Consider the following 10,887-nt stretch of genomic DNA (forward strand, 5'->3'; position numbering starts at 1 on the left):
TGCCTGATCTAATACTGTTCGATCAGGGCAGGAGTTTCCGTACTTGGACGGGAGTATCATCGACGGTCGGGAGTATCTCATTTGGACGGTCGGGAGTATCATCGACGGTCGGGAGTATCTCATCTTGACGGTCGGGAGCATCATCGACGGGCGGGAGTATCTTAAACTTATCTTAAACCTACCAAATGAAAGAGTTTCTGATCAGAAACCCAGCGCACTATCCGTTGAGCCACACTCACTGCTGTGCAACACAAAATTTGGAAATACTTATAGGATGACAAAAAAGACGGGGGAAATGTTATCATAATATGGGTAAAATGCCCCTTTTTTAACCTGACTGAAATTTGAGCCGTTACTAGCAACCCTGCAGGGCCCAAGGCACCGAGTATGCCCCCCGGCACAGTGACAAGCCGTTACTAGCAACCCTGACCTAAGCAATTCCAAACAACAAACCCAAACAACAAAGATGAGATACTCCCAACCGTCGATGATACCCCCGTCCACGTACGGAAAAAAATTTGCAGCTCCACCAGTGTTTCGCTCGTTTGATTTGAGATAATAGGCTTGCAAAACCTTCTATGAATCACTGACTATGAATAAAAATAGAATCCACAGGCTAACAACAGGTAGTATAAGAAGCTCGAATCTCTTAGTTTTGCCAGCAACCTTATGATAGCGAGTTTATGTATGTGTGTTTTTTAGCGACGGAGACGGTAAGGTTCTAATTTGGCTAGATCATGACCAACTGAGGACGACGGTAAATCAGCACTTTTACCGTCCTCGATTTTGCGGGGCAGAATTGCGGGTTTTTCCAAATCACTTCAGTCACTTTACCGTCCTCAAAAGTGCAAATACATAAACTCGCTGATGGCTTGATGATGGCGAGATCATATGCTATCTGATCCGCTAATTTTATATCTTCATTCTTACGGCTCTTGTTAATACCGGGTTACAAAGCTGGGGAAAGATTCCCCGAAAGATTGCTTCCCCGTTCAAAACAACAAAGATGGTAGCCTGAGCAGTGAAGTAAATTGAAAAAAATCAATTTCTCGCAGCCAGGCAGCGCAGCTCGCTACCCTTTTTTGCTTTTTACTCGACTTTCAGCTTTTTCAAGGTTTTGTCGAACTGCTTTCGTCTGTCTACAGTAAGTAAGTTTTTTATTGTAAGTGTCTTCTTGGTTGATTATCTCTCTCTCTTTATGATGTCACATGGTTTCAACTTATCTTCCTTCTTCCAGTTTAGTCACACTAAAAACTACCAGACGGTACTAAATTGCACGTTCGATTGTGATATCGAAGTAATCAATAATGATCGATAATAATCAAAGGCAATCATTTTGATTACTTTTCGATAACCTTCTATCATATTGGGCTATTCCATTTTTAAACCATACAGGGGTATTGACGAACTTTTCCAGGGGGGACTGAGCCTTGATTTTTCCAAGGGGCGACGTCCATATTCAAAGTCGCCACGCGTAACGGGAAAAGACCGTTAGTGGGTAGGTATATTGGAATGTTGAGAGTTAGCTGTGGCATTGATGACCAAAATGAAACTCCACTAAAAATTCCAAGGAAAAAATCAAAAATCGCTTATCGTAGCGCTCACTTCTTCGCTTTTTCCTTTAGCATGCTATCCAAAATCCTTTCCCTGAGCAATTTAGGGGTGGTTTCAGAGTATAACATTCTTGCTTTGGGAGTTTTAAAAACAAAGGCCGTTTAAAAATTGTGATGGAATTCGGCCGTTGTAAACCTCTGAAAATGGCGACCTTTGTAGCGGGCCGTTTGTTTTGATTTTAGCGGGAATGAAAGCTTCGGTAAAATTTTGGTCAAATCATGAAGACCGTTAAGAGGGTGGGTAGGTATGTTTGAAAACTAACGGTCTTTTCCCGTTACGCGTGGCAAGATTGAATATGGACGTCGCCCCCAAGGGGCTTTTGCTCATTTTCAGATTTCCCAAGGGGGTTATTAAAGGTTTCCAGACCAGGGGGTTGTAATCCTCCTAAACTGGCATCAATAACAATAGTCACTTTTCAGGCCCTTTTTCACAAAATTTTGCTTTCCAGGGGTGTTGACTCCTAATTTCCATTTTATCAAATATGTTTCCAGTAGCAGTCAAAATAATCTGAAACCAAGTTTATTTCAGCCATTTAAAACACGTGATTCACGCGCCAAAACCACTTTCGTTTTTTTCTTTTTAAAGATATATCATAGTCAGTGAGGCTGGAACTTCGATTTTTTAGGATTACGTTTTTACCAGTTTTTTAGCAATTTTTGCCTCGCTGGCCCAAATCTTGCAACCTCTTTATCTTAATGAAGATCGAAATTAGAGTTTTTCAGCGTTGCGAAAAAAACGCATAGCAGAAATTTTTTCATCTTCACAGGACAGGATCGATTCTCAACAACAAAATACATCTTTTGATCTTTGGGTTTGTTTCTGACGTTTTTTCTTCAAAGAATATCGATCACTTTCCTTTTCCCCTTGAGCGCCCGAGAAAAAAATGACTAGTTCGTTTTCGTGCGGGCGAATAAAGATGAGGCGGCAATCTTGCACTGCAAGGGTGCTACTTAGTTTCCGCCCTATTTTGCGCCCACTATAGAATGGTTCAAACATGGGGGTAGTCTAAATGATAAACTATGTCGTTCTGTAAGTGTTTATTTTCTGAGAGATACAAATAGTATATTTGAATAGACCTTTTCGCCTTTCCATCCGCCATCTTGAATTGTATGCAAAAATAGAGGAACGAGAAAGCCGTGGTTGGATTTAGTTGGAAAGTATGCAAAACATATGCAAGTTTACACAAAGATTAAAAAGACAACAAAGCATCTTATAAATAAATGTTATAATCATTAGAACAATAAAAGATGGAATTTCTTAATCCAAAAAGAAATATTCACAGAACAACAAAAGCCTTTTAGGAATTTGTTCTTAAAGACATTGCATATTCTGTTTTTATGCCATTAAGAAATTCCACGAAGACGGAGTATACACATCAAACTTTCAAAACACGCAAACTGAAAAGCAGTAATTATGACGTCACACATTATCAATGTTTTGATTTGATCATTTGGCGGCTCTATTCCCAGGAGAATAATTTGCCGTCAGCCAAATAAGGATTATATTTTACCTTCGCGGGTGATTTTTCAGTTTGAGTTTATGTCTAATGTTATGGTCTTTTGAAGTGCTTGTTCTAAAAGATGAGTGAATATAATTGTTTCTAGTTTTCAAGAGAAGCAAATTTAATCTTTCTTCTACAAGATTGTACTTTAATATAATGCCAATTATGCATGTAAGTTTTATATTAATACTTTCTTTTTGCATATGTTTTGCATACTTTCTAAGGGCATTTCACCATGGCAATTCGGCCACCATAATTTTTGCATACAGTTCAATATGGCGGATGAAAAGGCGAAAAGGTCTATATTATTAACTTATTTATTAAAGTATTTTTGAGCGCAAATTTAAATATACTGTTAAATAAAAAACGAATGATAACAGTTCTGTTTATTCCTCAAACCTCCGGGAAAATTTTTTTTGCTGACTTAGCTATTTTACGAATCTCGGAAAAGAACAGTCAGGAACTATTGCAAATTAGGCTATGATGGCCAAACTAGGATGTTAGCCTAATTAGGCCAGAATTTATATCCTAGTTAGGATATTAATGGCTTAATTTGGATATATGAAATATACAAACCTAAATATCTTGAGAACAAGTAAAATCCGCGTCAATCTTGCTACATGGACTTGTTACTTATACTAAGAAGAGTATTTAAAGCGAAAAACTTTTCTCTTTTTAGAGCGGAGTGAAAAGATGTGATTATCTTATTAAAATTAGCTTAATTTGGCTATGATAGCCAAATTAAGCCGATTAAGTTCTACATGCAGCGCGTCAATTTTTGTCTGAAAAAGGAAAACAAAATAGTATTATAATATATTGTTGTTATCGTTGGCTAAAAGTATAGTCTTTTGGTTTTGCTGATCTTAAAGATATGTTATTAAAATTTACACTTGATACAGCTTGATAGATTGATTAAATATTTAAATTGAGGAAGGTCTTTTTTACGTTTGTTTATATATTATTATAGCTGACAAGGTTGTTTATAAAATCTAAAAGTGTACAAAACAAGTTTATTATGAAGATAAAAAATAGATATAGATAAAACATGTTTCTCAACCCAAGTTCGGATTACGTTTGTTTACATTAATCTTGAAATAATTTCGACTGTACTGCTGTATATATGTAAACACAATTTTGCTGAAACAGCATAATATTTTAAAAACTGAATATTTTCTCAGTCCGCTCAAATTTTACCCAAAAAACATTCGGAACTTATCCAAATAAATAAGTATTTGACATTTAAAGCTAAATATTGACGCGGATTTTGAAATCCAAGTCAAATATTGGAATTTTGTTCCTTCCAGCCTAATTAGGCTACAATTTCTGGCTTAATTAAGCCATCGTATCCAAGTTAGGCCAGAATCAGCGAACATAGCCTAATTTGCAATTGTTCCTGACTGAAGAACTCCCATAGGAATTCCGATACCTAACCCGATTGGTTAATTTCGGAACGGCTTCAAGAAAGTCATAATGGCAGATAATTTTAAAAGTTTCTGAGGAAATGTGTGTAATTTATCGATGTTGATGGCTTGTTGATTCTTTAAAGAAAAAAGATAACAGGTATAGCTTTTTCTAATCCTGGAATATTGAGGTTCCAGCTACACTGATAGTATATAATTGGGCCATTCCAGAAAATTTTTGTTACCCCCCGTCGGACGACGTGCATTTTTAAAATTTTTCTAGCATTGGAAATAACTTTTCTTTTCCAGTGGTGGTCGGAAATTCCGATAAAAATCCATGTACTTTTGCAAAATGCATTGGAAATTCCACTCTTTTTTGCCTTTTCTAATTCAATTGCCTTGGAAATTCATACATTTTGTTTTCTTGCCTGTTGGAAATTTTGAATTTTGGTGAAAACCTTTGCCCTCAGAAATCCTGTGTCGTCCGCACCCCTGTCAGCTTGGTAAAATCTGTTTGTTTTCATTATGTAAACGAAAGTATTTACACATAGTTGTGACGTTGAGAAAGTCAAAACGGTAGAGAACATCGTAGACTCACTATCACTCTACATCAACATAAAAATATTTCACATTTCTTTACAACATGATAATGGACATAATTCTGTAACTTTTTTGCTATATTGTTTTAATTTATTTTCAGTTCATTTACTCCCAAGATAATTACTTCGCACTTTTAACGACTTTAAAATCGACAATCACTGTTCGTTACAATTCATTGCACATTGTGTCTTAGACGATTCCAATTTCAGATAACTTGAGCTCCACCGCAGATGATTGAAAAAGTAAATTCTTCGTATGCTTCAATAGACGATATCGGCTTAACGTGAAAACTCAGATTTGATCCCCGAATCAGGCTTTGTCATTTTAAAATTCCAGGCGTGTGGTCAATCGCACTCCTAAAAAGTACTTTAGGCGTGTGATAAGGAGTGCTATGCATAACTTTAAGTAGTAAAATCCAAATTTATTGCGTGTGATTAATCACTCTCCTCAAAGATTTTAGGTGTGTGTGGAGGTGTGCGCGTGCTATCACACGCCTCAAACGATGCAGCCTGCCGAATATTGCCCACAATGCTTTGCGCGGAAAAAAGTTCACGGTGAAATTTTTTCCGCACAAAGCATTGTGGGCAATATTCGGGGATCAAATCTGAGTTTTCACGTTAAGCCGATATCGTCTATTTCTCAAACTTTGCCAATTCTGGTGGTGATAAGATTTATATGAGAGTAATCGTCACAAAAAGGGCAAATAACATATCGAAAAATGGAGATTCCCAAGATAGGAGAAGGTATCTTAAATCTTGGTTAAAGAAAATCTCTTTGATCTTTCTTTTTTTTCTTTTGTCAATTGCTTGATCATCAATTACTTGTGACGTATTTCTCAAAATGAAAACACACGGATTTTACCAAGCTGCCTGTTATAGAAAATTCTGGAATGGCCCATTGGTTATCGAAGTAATCAATTGGTTATCAAAGTTGTCAAAGTTATCAAAAGTAATCAATAACCAGTGCATCACAAAGTGGGATATACACAAAACTCAACATCCTTACAAAAGTTGTCTTTTTGATTTCCTAAACATTCGTTTTAAAAGTGTTCACTTCCACAATAATTTATGTAATTACTCTCTTGGTCAGTCAGGTTCAACATATACGCAGTTTTTAGTGACGTGACTGAAGTGCATACTAAAACAATCCGGCCGGGGGTAAGTGTCGAAGCAACACAGTTTATTCTTTAATTATTAATGGTGCCGTGGTATAGTGGTAGTCAACCTTGGCTTCTGTGCAGGAGGCCGGGTTCGATTCCCACTCACAGCAGTTCACTTGACAAGTGAACTTCCTTCGCCAGGGTCAACCCATGCCATGTGAGGGGAATTGGGTAGTCAGTTCAAGGTGCTGACGGGACGCTCATTAGTAAGCGTCTATAGTTGCGAGAATAGGCCTCTAAAGCCTCCTGCAACTTAACCAAATAGAAATAGAAATAGAAAAATATAAAATATTAAAGAAATATCTTTTGACAACTTTTGATAACGTTTGATGCTTCATTAGTGAAATATTCAATAAATTCCTAGTTTCAATTTTCAGTGGGCGTTTTTCTAGCGCTTCGTTTATCGCGCAATTTTTGCGTCACACAAATTTTCTTGGCCGTTCAAAATAATTATGCATTGCCAAATTTGGTTCTCCATTGTTCTTACTGTCAAGTCAGGATCGATGGTGACGTCACCTAAGAATAAAAAAAAAAGGGAATTTGTCAGTTTTATGCAGATATTAATTTGCGAGATATATTCTATTCGCTGTGCTCAAGCACATTTTCATAGACTAGTAGGAATACCTCTTTTTACTCGCAGGATCAATGGTAACTTATCATCTTCGTTATTTATAAAATAAAGCACGTAACCAAAAAAAGTTAAACTTCCAAAAGTTGCGTATTTCCAGTTAGTAAACGATTCTGACACTTGACATAATTGATGATGATAATTTTTTCAGTAGGCCAAATGTCTCGTATTGGGGGTTTTCTAGTTTTAATTCTAATTCTATTCTAGTCTTGAGCCTTAATCCTATGCAAGATTGCAGCGTTTGGGTAATCGAGATAAAACTCAAAAAAAGCTGGTGTTTTGAAGCGCTTCCGTGTGATTGCAATATCGCACTTTGTGACGCACTGATAACAATCAAAGTACTCGAACAGTTATCAAGTCTTCGAAGGGTTGTTAAAAGAAAGTGATTGAATACTCACAATTTTTTTGAAATTTTGGTACTCAACATTCGATTATCAATCAATAAATGGTCGTTCGATTACTTCGATCATTATCGATTATTTTGATAATCAAATTTATTGATTAGTACCGTCTGGAAAATAAGAGCCAATCTGATTAAACCCCAAAAGAGACAGGGTCTTAAGCTTTATGATACCCTAAATACACCACACAAACCACAGCGGCACAACACCCACTGCTGCCCCCTTGTGCAGTGCCCTTTCTTTCCTTCTAGTTCTTCTAATGTAAATGGTGCCTTAAAAAAATCAAACGATATTCGTCGAATGCTCAAACAGTTTTATTTGAATCGTCTTTCAAAATCAAAAGTAGACAAAAGCAAAAATCTACGAAGATTGCTTGTTGTCAGGTCACAGGTCACGGGTCACAGGTCAGTGACCAGTGTCAGTGACTTGAAAAAACCTCTCATTCATTGACCTTAATTGATACTTGATACTTGGTGTTTAAAAGTCAAGGAATGATGAAGATCTTTTCTGTCACCGTTCAAACTATTTTTTTTTTCATTTAACAGTAAAAAAAACATTTAAAACCGAAGAACCACTGTTTAGATGTGTGCCCGCGTGGCAATTTGATCAACTTCAGATTCTAAGTCGGTGTTTTGGCTCCCGGTAACTTTTGTGCTGTTCACTGCTAGGGTACCAGGCTGCATCATTTGAGGCGTGCGATAGCACGCGCACACCTCCACACACACACCTAAAATGTCTGAGGAGTGCGATCAATCACACGCCATAAAGTAAGTTTTACAACTGAAAGTTGTGCATAGCACTCCTTATCACACGCCTAAATTACTAAAATTAAGCTTTTAGGAGTGTGATTGACCACACGCCTGAAATTTTCAAATGATGCAGCCTGGGGTACCATTTTAAAATGGCCTTTTTCCCAGTCCTAGCTACCAAACCGAGAAAAATTTTTGTGGCTTCAAGCAAAACCATTCAAGGTTATTTTGACAAAATCACCAGTTTGAAGGTGTGAATTATATACTCTCGACCATATATACCTAATAGCCGGGGGCCCGCTAATTAATTTTTCGAAAAAGTTCCCTCTTTTGCCCTAAGGCTGGGCTTAGTTTGCCGTCACCTGACCCTAGATTTTGGAGGTGGGTCGGTCTGTCAGAATTTTTTTATTTTGGCGATTTATGAAATTTTCGTCCATGGAAGGGTTAACAGTTTCTTTACATTTAGGTAATTTTGAATAAATAACAGAAGTGCTAGCAGGGAATTTACAATTCTTATGCTTGAGACAAACAAGATACGAGTTTTGACTTTTTATTGTTTGAAGTTTTTGAAGGAAAAACAATCTTCCTTAAAAGAACAATAAAACTTTTTGGGTCGGTAGGTTTCGAGGTAGGGTCAGTCGGGTGACGGCAAACCAACATTTTCAGTCCAAGTCCGGCCTAATTCTGCTGTAATAGCCTCCTTTTCGAAAATTTTGATCTAGGTGGTTTTCTTCTCTCATTCATAGATCTTTTTCTTGGAAAGTTCGTTGTTTTTCAAATAAGTTTTTGAGGTGGCTTGTTGGTAGCCTGGAGATCCATGCTATGATTTCTTAAATTCTATATATTGATGGCGAAATATATAGCATGGTATGGGCTGATAGTTTGAATTTCCCAGATCCTAATAACGGTTGAAAACATAGCCAATCAAATTTCGTTATTCTTTTACTGGTCACACTTTCTTAGAGAAAGCGCAAGTTCCGAAATTTGGTTTTTATTTTAGTACCTTATAGTTGGGTATAAATTTTCGCGGGATTTTATTTCACGAATGTTCGCGAATTTTGCCTTTTTCGTGAAATATAATCCCTCGCAGAAATTTTCAAACTCTCATCTCTCGCTTAATTCGCGAAATTTAATCCTCGCAAAAATCAAGTTTTTACGCAAAAAACCGTTTGATGTCCTTTCAGCTAAGAAACTCTCTTAAATGAGTCTCCATTACTCGAATGTCTCTATAATTCAAATAAATTTTCATTCCTCGTAGCTCTTCGAGTTATGAAAACTCTACTGTACACACAAGATTTTGTAATTAAACTAACGAAAAATGTAAAAAATTCGCCAATTTGCGAAAAACATAGTCGTCTAAGAAAATAGCTATTTTTTTTAGAATCTTCCTTACAATCTAGTTTTTCTATTTATAAAAAGTAGATTGCTGACTTGTGGAAAGGAATTTCGGCATGACTGATCCTTTTGTTTCAATAATAACATCAAAGCGGGAATTAATTTTCTTCTCCTTTCTTTCTTTTCTTTTTCTTTCTTATAAGTTAACGCTTTCCCTCGCCACTCTCAAAGCGTGGTTAGCTCAAGCGGTTAGATCGTCTGTCTGCATGGGGCTTCGAGTTCGATTCCGATGGGTGTCCAATTTTTCAATTCTTCAATTTTCTTTTTTTAGTTCTCTTTCTTTTATAATGAAGGTCAATGAAACAAGTAACTAGCATATATTACCGCTCTCTGTCTAAGGTTTAGATAAGCTATGATAGCATCACTTAATAAGAACTTCTTAAAGTTTACCACAAGCGATTATTCAAGGCTGAGATATAGAAGAGTGGGTATAGGCGTTTGCGTCTGTGTTTGCTGACTGACAGTTTCACTTTCACTTTCAGCCAGCGAGTGAGCAAGCGATTCTTTGTAAGAGAATCATCGAATAACTTCTTTCAGAATCATTGAACTTCTCGTTTTATGGTACTTTAAAGGCAGAATAATAATTGATTTCCCTGTCAAAATGTTTGGCACTTGATCCAATCGTTTGCTTATCTTTCTTGCGTGGTCGTTATTTGAATTTTAGTATTCAATGCTTATAAAATAAGGTTGTTATAAGAGTATTAAACTCCTCACTAGGAGGGAACAGATCATAGATTCGAATTGAACGCGTAATTCCCAATAGCAATTAACATTGACATAACGCGTCGAGATATCTCTTCACTCTAATGAAAATGTGATACAAAATTAAAGTGACGAGAGAATCACAAAAAAATCAAGAATTGAAAAAATTGGACCTCCATTGGAATCGAACTCAAAGCCCCATGCATATGAGACAGACGATCTAACCGCTTGAGCTAACCACGCTTTGATTGTGATAGGGGGAGAAAGCGTAAACTGATAAGAAAGAAAAAGGAAAGAAAGAATCGAGAAGAAAATTAATTCTCCCTTTGATGTTATTATCGAAACAAAAGGATCAGTCATGCCGAAATTCCTTTCCACACGTCAGCAATCTACTTTTTATAAATAGAAAAACTAGATTGTAACTGTAAGGAAGATTCTAAAAAAAATAGCTGTTTTCTTAGACAACTACGTTGAAATTAAATCTTCGCGAAAATTTACTGTAGAGGTTAGTCGCGAAAATAAAATTATTTCGCGAGGGAGGCTGTCTCGCAAAAATTAGTTGCCGCAAATTTCTGCGAAATTCTTATTTCCCACTGTAATTTTTGAGGCAGAGATCTGCCTCACAGGTCATACCAGTCCTTTATACACAGGGGGGGGGGTCGGTACTAAAATCTCAGACATCATGACATTTAGTGACGTGGTGGTACTGCAAAAAAGCTCAAAAATAATTTTAGTACC

At 36.7% G+C, this 10,887-nt stretch overlaps 1 protein-coding gene across 1 annotated transcript in view; it reads left to right on the forward strand.

Annotated features, from left to right (window-relative positions):
• The first annotated feature begins 1,007 nt into the window (after positions 1-1,007).
• The window catches only part of LOC136803379 (TIP41-like protein), an 11,361-nt gene continuing 1,481 nt past the window's right edge, over positions 1,008-10,887 (forward strand). The window contains exon 1 of the mRNA XM_067060103.1: positions 1,008-1,144. The gene's annotated coding sequence lies outside the window, so the exon portion shown is untranslated. The remainder of the gene's footprint in view (positions 1,145-10,887) is intronic.

Source organism: Clytia hemisphaerica, unplaced genomic scaffold (genome assembly GCF_902728285.1).
Source record: "Clytia hemisphaerica strain Z4C2 unplaced genomic scaffold, Clytia hemisphaerica genome assembly, whole genome shotgun sequence".
Lineage (NCBI taxonomy): Eukaryota > Metazoa > Cnidaria > Hydrozoa > Leptothecata > Clytiidae > Clytia > Clytia hemisphaerica.